Below are 13,251 nucleotides of genomic sequence, written 5' to 3' on the forward strand. Positions count from 1 at the left end.
CAACAGGAGGGTGGAAAGCTGAGCTTACAGACTCATGTCTTACTCCTCTTTTTCTTGGGAGAAACTTAGCACTGAATTTACGTTTAAGTAAAACCACGGTACAAGACTGACTGGATGCCTGCTGGAAGCAATTGGAATATTTTTCTTTTACTCTGGGTCTTGGATTAAACTCTAAAGGAGATCAGTGCTAGACCTGATCTGTGGAGGCATACAGGAAAAAGAAATTGTGCTACTCTATTAAACTGGACATCCAAAGTGCTTTATTGAATCCTGAAATGAGATGTGAGATTCCATGAGAAGCTCAGGTTGTTTTTCTTTCCCACGTAGCTTACATTTAACCCAAAGAGGTTTATTTTCCATATCATGGGGTCCTTGATCCCGAGCAATAAATACAGTATCTTCCCTAAAAGCTTTACAGCCTTGGCAAGAGAGTTTACATTGGTGTTGTTGGTTGACTTATTAATTCAAATAAGAACAGCACATTTCTAAAACTGTGGCCAAATTAACATCTTTTTGACTGTTCCAATGAGCTAATATTGTTGCAGAAACCTGGAAGCAGCAGTCAAGTCTTTGGTGATTTATTTAGTGGGAGTCATCTAGTAGCTAATTGTCTGCAATTTTTAACCTTACTCACGTGCACTGCTGATTCTTCCAGCATCTGCAGTTTTCTCCTTAAGCTTTCTTACATCTCTGTATGTAACATTTCCAGACGGCAGCTCAACTTTATCACAAATATTTTTATGAACTTGCCAAACCACATCCAAGATCTTCAGACTCAAAAGTAAAAGATAAAATCATTCTCGGAGGGCACCTCACCCTTCTGCATCCAGGCAGATGAAAAAAACCCCAGCTTTAGGCTCTGACATTTTACATTTATGATGAGTCACAGCTTAGGGTTTTCTGGGTGTTTTTTTTGGTTTTGTTTTTTGTGTTGGAATTTTCACCTTTCCCTTCTTCTCCTGGATTTCTCACTTTTGATCCATATAAAAAGAGAGAAAATACTGGTGATCCATGTACAAGAACCATCCACGTCTTCCGTTTGCACTGCAGATCTTACCATCTCTTTAATGCTGGCCCCAGTAAAGTGCATGCCTGTCAGTCACTGCTGATGTACCCCTGGAAGAATGAGTGATGACCAGGCAGGGAACTTCTGGCTGGGAGTGCAGAAGACTTTTGAACCATATTGGCAGTATCTTAACAGAGACCAGAATTAACTAAAATGCTCAAGACATTTGATGGCTGTAACCTAAATCTTACCTAGGAAAGTTCAAAGAAGAATCTGATTCACTATGTGATTCTGTTCCCACCATGGTTTATGGGTTGTCCTGATGTCTGTCAAGTCATAAAAATATAACATTTCTAATCACATTTCTGGTTAATCCCATGTGATTCTTCATGAGATAGAAAGTTCTTCCTGTTCTTTTTCTGCCTTCAATTATTCCAGTGCAATTAACGACTCAGCAACTGTCACATGTCCATTTTGGGGTGATTTCATGCCACGAGTGAATGAAGGCCTCTTTGTGCCTGGTTTCTGTCTCCTATTTGTACGTTTATGAAGAAGCCTGGGTCCCTTAGGAGATGGAAGATAGTTCATTTGAGCAATATTATTACTATCCTCTACTATGATCCATGCCTGTGGGAAGATATTTTCAAAAATAATAAGTTCTATTTTGTTAATGTAGCCATTGTTTAAATGTAAAATACAATTAGAGTATCCACCCAGGGTGTATGTTGTTGTGTAATTTCATAACACTACATCTAGATGAGTGTTGGCATTCTACCTACGTACTTAACCACACCCAGGAATGCTGGTATTACACAATTACACACATCCTGTTGACTAATTACATAATAATTAGTATTTTTAATACTCAAAGATGCACTCCAATCAGTTATACAAGATTTTATGTCATTGTAAATTAAAGACAAAATATACCATATATGAAATGAGCAATACTGTACAGATAGCTTACTGAACCTGGACTGAGTTTCCAGCAGATAGCACATCATACTTCATTTTAAAATGTATGACATTTTAAACCCGTTTGGCAGACCCTCCCTTCCCCACTGTTACTTTGGGTTACACCTGTTTTTAAAACTGTTAAAGTAATTTTGTATTCAACACAGAATATCTCTAGTCCGCCTGCTTTTCAGTTATGATCACCTATCATGACCAGAGATAATTTTCAGCTGAAAAAGCACTGTGATGTGCCTGGGGAAGGAAGATTGTTCTTTTCAATGGCAACTCTGGAAGGAATCTGAAAAATGCACTTTAAGTTACCAATTACCTACAAAAATATCCCAAATAACTGTTGCTTTAAGAAAGCACCAATGGTGAACCCTCGCCACTTGGATTTGGAATGGATTTTCCACAAGCTTGAGTGGAGTGTCTCAGTCTGGGCTGTTGGTTCTCCTGAGGTTGATGAGAGGTCAGATGCAAAGTCTGTCTCACCATTTGGATTTGGGAGCTTTAAGATCATAGATTTCTGTCTATGCAACCTTGTCTCACATGTACTTAAAAAAATGTGTGTAATGTAACTTCTAAATTTGCTGTATTCTTAATTCAGTCAAAATTCACAGAAGGTGGCACAGCAGCTGAGCCCTGTGTCTCGTCTAGGGTGCAGTTTTATTAGCTGTTATGCACCAAGTAGATTGTATATGATGTTTCAGTAGTGTTTCTGGCCTGCCATTGACAGTTTATCTGGAGTCCTCAGTTGTGAACAAAGATCTTTATGATGGAAAAGGTGGAAAATATGGACTGTGTTCTCACCTCCAACTATGTGTTTGTGAGGCAAGAGTAAAGAGCAACACACCTTTTGCACATAGCCTCGTTTTTTTTCTTTTAATGAATTTGATTTTTAATTCCAGTTACTGTGGCAGCAAATGATTTTTCAGGACCTTGAAAACAAACCACTTACCAGGACTGTCTATTTGCACTGTTTCTCTTTTCAAAGGATAAGAGGTTGTAGAGCAAGACCAGCTTCTTTCAGTTACTCTGAAGAGTAACTTTTTGCTACCCTAGAAAGTTAAAAATTGTCATTTTAGTCTAAACATTTGCCCTTGCCAGGCAGTTATTTTTAGTGAACTAACGTGTATGAAAGCAAAGTGGCTGTTTGGAAGGAGCATGATGTGAGACTGCTGAAATAAACAATACTGCTCAGTTCATGGACATAGTGCAAGGTAGCTTCACAACTGCCCTCAAAGCATCACCAAGCCCTTTTCTCTACCTCCACTATCAGCAATAAAGTCAGTACAGTACTGCACTGCTCTGCATCTGGAAGACACTTAAAAAGAGGTCAGATTTTAAAATTTGTAACCCGGGCTCCTGTTACTTCTAAAGGCTCTTTTTTAATATTCACTGCTTTCTTGCCTAGTGTGCTTCACCTATCACTCTGGCAGACAAGAAATTTCTGAGGGATAGGGGAACCATCCTCACCTATTTACCTTGGTCACCAGTGGCAAGCAAACAGCAACTTGATTTCACATTAGGAACCAGTGTTTGCTCTGTGAGTAGTTGCTTAAAAAACTGTTCTTCAAATATGAAGCCCCAGTGGATGTGATTGGTCAAATCCCTCTTTTCCCTTCTTTCCTAAAGAAAAACAAAGCCACAAAGAATTTACACACTTCGTTATTTCCCCCCAACAGAAATGCTGTGACTCATCTGCATATATGATGAACAGTATTTCATTATGGAAAATAAGCCAAAACAAAAAAATTGCACCTGGCCGGCAACATAAGACCAACTTGTTTCCTGATGTGATTTTAAATGGCTGAGAAATTAAAACATTGAAAAATGGGGTTTATAATGGAAATACTGACAGACTATTAACTATAGTGGTGCTGCTCTAATAAATGAAATAGCCTGTCGTAATCTCTAATTCATAAATATGCAAATACAAGGCAGAGGATTTGCTCCAAAGGATGTCTCTATAATTTTAACTGACCTTTACTGATACTAAATGAGCCTGTTGCTTCTGGGTTTGTGCATTAAAAAGAAAGTACAGGGAATCCTGTTTCTCTGCATCCAAGGCCCACTTTAGCTCCCAAAAGTGCCAATGGCAAAATCCTCACTACCTTCAACAGGAAAAAAATCTGGCCCCAGAGCATCTAGAATGTGAAACACCTGGCATTAAACTGAACTCCTGACTTTACTTGATTTTAATTCTATTCTCATCTGTGTTAACTATTATTATATTAATTCTTCTGTTTGAGAGAAATGAAGCACACATTTGCCCCATGTGTCAAAGAGCTTGACCTGCCAAAAGGCACTTACTTGTTCAGTGATAAACAGACCATCAACACAATGATATAAATGTTGAATTTTAGCCAGTTTCCTGTTCTGCACCAAATGGAGGTAAATCCACTGACTTAATATTTAATAACCTAAATGTAATTTCTTTTTTATGCTTTGCATTGCACAGTAAAGAATTGGATGGCTAGCAGTTTTGCAAATTCCCAACCCCTAATTATTTTAAGCTATTCATCCTGGTATCTGTCCATTGATGCTCAGCCAAATTGCCAGCAGGGGAGAGATCTGTCCAATCCAGGAGCTAAATGAGTCACTGAGAGTCAATCTGTTTTTTTCCCTTGCTGCTGGGATTTCCTTGGGTCCTGGCCTCTCTCTGCTCCAATCACACAGACACAGCTCCAGGCGTGGGTCCTCTCTGGCTTCAGCTGCCTCCTGTTCCCCGTGTCTGGTCTGCTCATCACAGCTGTTGATGGGTTCTCGCCGGCTGGCCACAGAAGACCAACACTTCCCTCACACTGCTCTTACAGCTCTTGCTCTGAAGGAAAATGAAGACATCTTGGCCTTGTTGAATTTGCTGATGAAGTAATACATCAGGTATCTAGATGGAAAGCAAACCACATGAATAAAATGTGTCATCTGGGTTAGATACTACTTTATTTGCCTTAAATTCTGGGAACAACATTTGCACTTTTTCCAGAGAACTCGGTTAAGTTTTATAGAAACTGAATACTAGTATGATTTCTGTAGCATGGGAAACAAATATGAAACAGAGAAAAAATAGACTCATCAGAAATATTAGGTGCTCACTATTAAAATATCTGACAATGCTGCAAATACAATTTATAAACAGGAACATTTAGAGCCTAACTATTCACTAAAAAGCAAATTCCCTGCTTCCTTCCTTCTAGGGTCAGGATTCAATTACACAAAAATATGCAGCAGACTTAAGGACTGCATGTAAGATTAAGATAACTGGTATTTCATGGTAAATGATTAAATTAGCTGACACAGTTTTATCCTGAACTTTGCCATTAAAACTGACATTTTTGTGCCATGCACATTGTAGGCTGCTGGTAATCTAAACTGCCTTTCTTCTTTCAAAGGCTTTAAATAGCTGAAGAACTCTTGTTCTTTATTTGCAAATGTGTGGAAAATATATCTACAACATAACAAGATGAACTAAGTACAGGACTTTTTTTTCCCCTCATCTATCATACAAATACCTTGAGAAAGCAGCAAAGAAGTTCCAAATGCCCAGACTCAGCTCTGTAACATGCACTTTAATCAAGTAATTTATGTGACTCCACAGAGATGAGAACATGCTGTCCTCCTCACAGTGAGTGAAAATAGAGAAATGACAGAAGCCTCTTACTAAAAACTTAATTATTCCTAGTATACAATTCTAAAACACTCCATGTTTATTCTTCTTCTTTTCAGGCTTGCTTTTTTATGATGGCAGGGAGTTATGGGAATAATTTTGATATAAACCAGACATAGAACTGTATAGATAAAATGTTGTCAGAGCTGGTGGCTGTAGTCACTGCCCTTCAGTTGAGCTAGCTGGGAAGGAGAAACTCAACTCCTTGGTGAGCATATTCAGTCTTCAAAGCAAAGTGCAGGCACGTGTGATTGCACACAGCAAAGGCAAAGCCAATTTGATCAGAAACATGAAATATGAGAGAAGCATATCTCCCGAATATTGCACTGAGACACCACCAGACTGGGTGGGAAGCCACAGAAGCACTGCAGAAATGAAGAGAGGTGGCATGTAATGCAGACAGTGCATCCCTACAAGAGGCCAAGGGCTGAAAGGCCTCATAGGCAACTCAATAAAATTATCTTTATAGTTGTTTGACTTGTCCTGTGGCCTTTTTTTTTGTAAACATATAGAGTTACATAAAAGTGGTTTATGACTCTCACAACACTTTCTCATCATAATTAGTATAACCTAGACTATCTCAAATGTTTAGCTAGCTATAGAGTTCAAGAGAAGTGGTTCTAATAATACAAAAGCACAGGGACTACAATACTGGTCCAGAACAGTGGTCCAGCATGTCCAGTCTTTCAGAGACAGCATCCTTACACACTTGTGAAAACAATGCAATAGGAATGACAATTATTATTAGAGACTACCTGAATGGGACACTTAACTCCCCACCCACAGGTTCCAAAAATTGAAGCTTTATGGTGAAATCATGTATATTTTGTACTCTACTTCTTTCTGTGCACTGGCACAAAGATAAAAGAAGTCTCCAAACACTGACTGTACAATTTGGAAGGGTGAAGACACATCTCTGTATATGAACTCTATACTAGCAACCAGGGTCTCTGCTGCAACAGTGGAAGACACCAAAGAAATTGGGATTTTTATTCCAGTAGAGAATTCGGCCCTTTATTCTTAGTGCAGACTTATCAGAGGTGTGTGCATAACAGGAATGCTATGGCAAAGTTTCTGGATACCTTGTTATCTATAAACAGTTAAGCAAGACTTTGGACTCTTTTTCACATCTTAGATCTTCTACCAGTTTTATAAAGAAGAACAAGAAATACAGCTTTTTACACAGCACCTTCCCCAGCAGTTAAAAAACTGTGGTTTGTACAACACTTGCACAGTCACACCACTATCTTCAAAGGATGACTTTCGTCCCTGAAAGTCCTGATGGTCATGAAGTCAAAAAAAGGTGCACAGTCTCATTGTTTGAGAAGTCATGCAAATGTTGAACAATGAAACTCAATCTGAGGATCAAAATTCAAATCTGTATGATGATCCCACAAACTGTGTTATTCAATTAAAACTTCTTTGTTCTTCTACATAATTTTTTGGCTTTTATATATCATGCGATAGATACAGCTACTTTTAGTTCTCTTTGTATGTTTTAAACTTTGAAAACCTTTCACAGCAGAGGTTATATGAATCATCTAGCTTTTCCTATTTCAAAATGTTTCACTGATCATTCATTATTAACTATGTAAAATGAAGAGAGGTATGATAAATTTTGATCTATCTCAAAGTATTAGAAAGGATATGAAAACATCTTATTCATAGTACTAACTTTTAAATGACATATGACAGTACAAGTCCAGTTTTTTCATTGTCACATACAATAAGGCTCTTAATAACCCAATTACTTATTATTTTTTTCCCAGTTCCTAGGCACTAATAGTTTGAGACTGCTCTGCCACTTAGCAGAAACACATTCAAACAATATAACCATGAAAGGATTGGATGGGGGTGACAGGAAGCCTATCAACGTCAGAGATTAGGATCCTAAAAAATGTATTTTTTTTTTTTGTAATGAATGTAGGTTCTCTAAACAGTTCTACATACATCTATGCCTTGATGTCAATGCTCTGGAAATGGAGTAAGAAGTCTGTGGCTGCTGTTAGATCTGGGAGTGATGTCTTTCAACACATCTCAGTAACTGGTCTCAGTAACTGCAATATAACTGTACACAAAACCTGAAATGCTCCTTTTCAAGTGGCTGAACACAGGAATAAAACACAACCTAGAGAGGAACCCTACTAACCCAGTAAAAAATAAGAAAGGAACTGGCTCATTTTAGCGAGTCAAGATCCTGGCTACGTCTTCCTGGTCGTCGTTTGGCTATCCAGGCAGAGGGGCTAGACTGAAGTTAGCGGGGCCACCTGAGATGTACTCCCCAGCTGAACACATTGGGGAAAAGCTGATATACTATTATAGTCCTTTATATCTTAAAATGCTTTCAGTTTCACTACAGCTACACTCAGCTTGGGTTCTCCAGGGCCAGAGGGGATCAGGCCTATATGTAAGGGAAGCAGACAAGGACAGAAGTTGTGCAAAGCTGTCCATGGACTTATTAAGAGCTTGATTATGTACCAATGAAATCAACAGGAGTTTGGCTCTTGTTTGCAATGGGAGGTGGATCAACGCTTTATGCCAGCTGTTCCCTGCTGGGTAGGGATAATCCCTTTGAAACTAAATATTTAACTTGTTCTCACTCTGTTGCTGTAAGAAGGCTTCCCATGATAATGCTTTCATGAGAATTAAAAGGTGTGTCCCATTTTTTTTCTTACCCCCCCCCCCTTAGTATATAGTTGCTGATCCAAACAAAAAAACCCAAACAAAAAAATAACCAAAACAAAAATAAAACAAACCTGCTATTAAACCATGTGGGTTTACAAAAATGCCACAGAAATGAGTAACAGAGTGGATCACCGTTTTGTTCTGCTGGCCATGAGAGCACTTCTTGCAGTTTCCTCAGCCAGAAGATGCAGCAAAGAGGCATGTTAATTCAAACAGCTACAACTGAAGTGGCATCCCATGGGCAGAAGTAAAATAACTGAGATCCCTGCAGGCAAATAAGAACATGATAAAAAAACCCATAAACTTCCAACATTCGTGAAGGGAGTCACGAAGAACAGAGTGCGGGAAAACTATCGGAGAGACAGGAACTAAGGGAGGACAGTATTAACAACAAAATCGGATATGTGGATCCTGCAGTCTGGATCTGAGTACAGCATTTAGTCTCAGTTGCTGTTTCGGTGTTTTGTTTTTATGTTTTACAGAGAAAATGAAGTTCTGAAACATGTCTGAAGCTGTCCAGTTTGCTCTACAGATCAGCAGCACACAGTGGCTACTTCTAGCCCCTGCACGTTTGTCAAATTCAAAAAGAATGTGAAAGTTGGGCCCATTTACACCAGCTCTCAGTTTGGTTCACTCCCTCTCACCCCTCTGGCTGAGGTCCATTTGGCTAACAAATCTGGAACATAAAGTCTGCTAAGTTTTATAAAGCAATTATTTAATTTAAAAAATCTCTTCCCTTGCATTTTAATGAGGTTTCCATAAAATAAGGAGTCTTCCACAACATCCCGAGAACTTTTGTTTGCTCCATAAACCATGACACTTTTTGAAAAGCTCTAGATGACTTAAAGAGAGAAAACTTCCAGTGACAGAGTTGTTCGGTCTGGCAACTGGGAACTGAGCTTTCTGTAGAGTAACATCCTCCAGAAGCAGGAAACGTATGGAATCGTTTGAGCTTAAGAGACTGTGACATTTTTATAGAATGAAAGGAGGAACTGAGAGATACAATGACAGAGTCAGGAGCTGCAGCTGGCTGGCTGTTCCACGGAGCATTCCCCTTATAGACTTTTATGACTCTCCTAGCCCTAATATTAAACACTTGACCTTTTTGTCAAATACTATTTTAGATTATTAGGTTGGATGATTAGTTACTAAACATAACATCTATAGTAAATAGGAAATTGTGTAGTCTGATGCTTCAGTCTTAGACCTTTCAGGTATTGGTCCCTTGGTATTTAACATCAGAACATTGAGTGCCCTTATATTAACTTAAGTCATTTGGTAATCAAGAAGTGCACAGCATTTTCACATAGGGCATAGGGATAGAGGTAGCACCAGAATGGAGATGTCCTCATTCCTTTGCCTCTCCCCACTCAACTGATAGCTTTAAGGAGAATGCTGCAAACGTCATGAAGTCAGGTATAGCCAGGAGCTAGCTCGTGCCAAACAATACACCTTAATCTACAGCCTACAAATAACTGCATTTACCCTTTAAAGTTCTGTAAACCAGCACTTTGCAAATTGTGCCTCTGCCCTGTGCCTCCCTCCCCAGTGAACTCTTGTATTCATCCTCTCCCCTCCCGCATGCAAAATTGTACTCATGTTGGAAGCAGAATTAATCATTTGCTTTTTCACCTCTCCCTCCTAGCACCTTCACACCCCAGTTTGGGAAACCCTGCTGTAAACTTAACCCCTTCATCCCATAAATCCCACTCAAATATTTGGATTTAAAGGCATGTTGTTACAGATAGCATGACCTTGAATTTGTGAATATTTATAATAGTTTTGGAAGGCAAAAAAGATCAGAAGTCTTCCTAGAACCTAAAATGGTTTTAATAGGATTGGATCAAAATGCTAGTGCAGAAACATCTATCAGCCTTAGAGGAAAGGCTGCATGAAGAATAAAAAGAAGTTTATTAGTAAACACTGTGGAGCTTATTTAGTAGAGCACCCCACAGAGTCCATGTAACATATTTATAGTGTACAAATTCAGCTTGGACACAGAGAGATTTAAGATTTGGATAATTCTTCCTCATTACAAGCAGACTTGCTTTATTTTTCAGTGGAGTGGATCTGGTTCTGATCTCAGTCCTGAAATGTAAGACTGGTACAGCTCCAGTCATTTCAGAAGAATCATTCCTGCCTGATACCAAGGTTACAATTGGTCTACTGGATTTAATAAACCAGCTGCTCTAAATCTCAGCATAGATTTCCTCTCTGCTAATACAGGATGGCACTAGTTAACCAACAAAACCCAAGGACTCACCCATTTATGGGGGCAGTGGATGAACAGGCTAGACTGCAGGATTCAGCCTCAAATTTGCAGAGCTGTAATTATATTTTCTTTGATTACACACTAATCAAAGAGGCAGACTATGCACAAACCAGATAACATGACCTTTCTGCAGTTTAACTTCTTGGCAATTAAAATAGGTGTGTTTGAGCACTAGAAGAATTAGGAAAAATTAGGAAAAACTGCAAAAACAGCCCTCCTAAAATCACACAGTGCTGAATGGTTAATGAATAGTGAATCTTAGCTAGCAGCACCACCATGGTCCTATGACTGCTGTCCATTTTGGTCTTTAACAATAGTAACAAAATATTACTGAAGCTGAAGATACTCCACTGCAGTTAAATCACGGTTATTTAGCAAACACATACATCCAAAATAAACTGCTGTGCTCCAGCATCTGCCAAATTGAGTTTCTCCCGTCTTTCCAGATACCCTCTGTGTTGCTTCACCACTTGGCACACTCCAGTGCAGTGATATTAGACAATGGGAGGTTTAGGGCAGTTCTTAGACATTGCCTGCAGAATGGAAATGACCTGAGACTGCTCCACAGTCCTGAACAACACCAACCTGCAACAGCTGAGAATTTGCTCCTCAGGCATCATACAGATAGATACTTGCTGATCTTAGAAAGTCACAGAACAAGGAAGCCTGGTTGCAGGCACAGCAATGCCACCTGTTAGATCCTTCATTACAGAAGTGAGTGTTTGAAGCCTTAGACGTTCATTCCTTGATTACAAGGTATGTCTCTAGAGCACAGGACAACACTGAGAGAGCTTTTCTGGTCTAATCAGAAGAATAAGCACATGCCTATTTATCTCAGTGCTCTGCTCCCAGCTGCTGCACCCAACTCATTGAACTCACCTGCTTCAGCTACCTTTATGCTTTGAAGAAGTTCACCTCTGCCTCAGCTGGAGAACTAAACTTCTGAAATCCATAGGCAAAGAGGTGATTGATTCAAATACCCTTTTATATATGGATCTTGATGTAAGTGTAGTCAGTCTTTGTCCATGTTCAGCCCCAACATCAGTAGCGCAGAAATGGGCATGAAGCAGGAAAAGCAATTAGCAAGGGAAGACAAAGTAAAATACTTGTGCCACAAATAAGATATTTATATATTTCTATATATATTTCTATATATTTTATAAGATGTTTAGTTCTTTTTACTGCTACGTCTCCAATCCTTTTGTCTAAGCTATTGACACAAAGGAGACAAAAAAAGGGTTTGTTAGAATGCAGCAGGTTCATTGGCACCATTTAAGATTTTGGCTCAGGAAGTAAAATCAGGGCTGTTTATGCCACAGCTGGCCTTGGACCATTGGTTTTGCTACTTTACCTAATCTTTTTGCTGAAGGAAAGGAATTCTATTTTTATGTAATTGCAGTATTGCCTTGACACTTGAAGTCCATGGAGTTCTTCCAGGACAACCTGAATGCAGAGCAGAGTAAGAATGTAAAAACCCATTATGATCTTGGTGCTTAAAACAGAGAGCTATATTTAGGCTTTTGTAATGCTCTGGACTATAAAAAAACCCAACCAAACAAAAAAACCCACAACAAAACAACAACAAAACAAACCAACCAAACAAAAAAAACCCAAAACAAACAAGGGGCACATGTGTAAACCATTTTCAAACACATGATAAAATTTGCCATCTTAACCACTTATATCCTAAATCAGCAATTTTCTAGTCTGTATGGCTTATCAGAGGACTTCTGTAGTAGCCTTTTACTGCATTAGCTGTACGCCTGAAAAGCCACTTCTAAAATGGTGTCACAATGCTGACTTTTCCCAAATAGATTCAAGTGAAATAATGGAAGTTAAACACAGAATTCCATAGCAGAATGTCAGTAGCAGATCTGCAAAGAGCATGGCAAGACTCCTGGCACCCAGATGCAGCAGGCCAGACCATGACAACTCCCCCAGCTCAAACCCACTCAAATTACTTAGCTGTCAGTCACAAAGTAGGACAGAAAGTTCTCTGCAGCAGTTAGCGGACATTAGCCAATTATCTGCAGAAAATTATGTGATTCATTCTCAGAATTGGAATTTGGAAACAACTGGATTTCACTGAATCAGTTTGTAGTCCTGAGTACTCCAAAACATGTCATACCTACTCTCCCTCTCCTTCTGTCTGAAGAATTGTTTCTCAGTGAAACCAACAACATCCACTGGCTTTCTCAATGCAAAATCTTTCTCTTGAGGGAACTAATCCACATAATGAGAAATCAAAATTCAGATTCCATCTCTAGAAGACTGTTTCCCAGTTACACCACTTCAGCTTTTGTTCTCATCCTGCATGGTTTTCAAGCACAATTTATCAATTGTGATATATCTTATAACCTCCCATAGTCAATCAGACTTGTGGATGTTTGGCCTCTTCAGTATTACCCAAGGAGTTTAAATGATTTTAGTTGGTATGGAACAAACACACACAGATATCTGATATAAATCATTATGACCTTTGGCCAAAACATATGTTTTAGCTATGGGCTTCTTTTGCTATGGCTCACCATTTTTTCCATTACATCTAGCAGAAAGGATTACACAGGCTACATTTGCTGAGAAGCAGTTTTCTTATAAATCAGGCCAAAACACAGTGGCTCAGCTTCCTCAGCTAGGATCTTCAGGTCTGCATTGCAACCAGATATG

At 39.0% G+C, this 13,251-nt stretch overlaps 1 long non-coding RNA gene across 23 annotated transcripts in view; it reads right to left on the minus strand.

The window, feature by feature from the left end:
- Nucleotides 1-13,251, minus strand: part of LOC126635311 (uncharacterized) — a 457,052-nt gene that overhangs the window by 2,794 nt on the left and 441,007 nt on the right. For 13 of the 23 annotated variants that reach the window (XR_007627656.1, XR_007627649.1, XR_007627648.1 and 10 more), the window contains 2 exons: nt 8,384-8,577; nt 238-4,847 (listed from right to left, as the gene is read on the minus strand). This is a non-coding gene — a long non-coding RNA (uncharacterized LOC126635311). Of the gene's footprint in view, nt 1-237; nt 4,848-8,383; nt 8,578-13,251 lie in introns of those variants that run through there. The other 10 variants (XR_007627657.1, XR_007627658.1, XR_007627652.1 and 7 more) reach the window with 10 other exon arrangements.

Source organism: Myiozetetes cayanensis, unplaced genomic scaffold (assembly GCF_022539395.1).
Source record: "Myiozetetes cayanensis isolate MyiCay16 unplaced genomic scaffold, myiCay2020 scf12, whole genome shotgun sequence".
Lineage (NCBI taxonomy): Eukaryota > Metazoa > Chordata > Aves > Passeriformes > Tyrannidae > Myiozetetes > Myiozetetes cayanensis.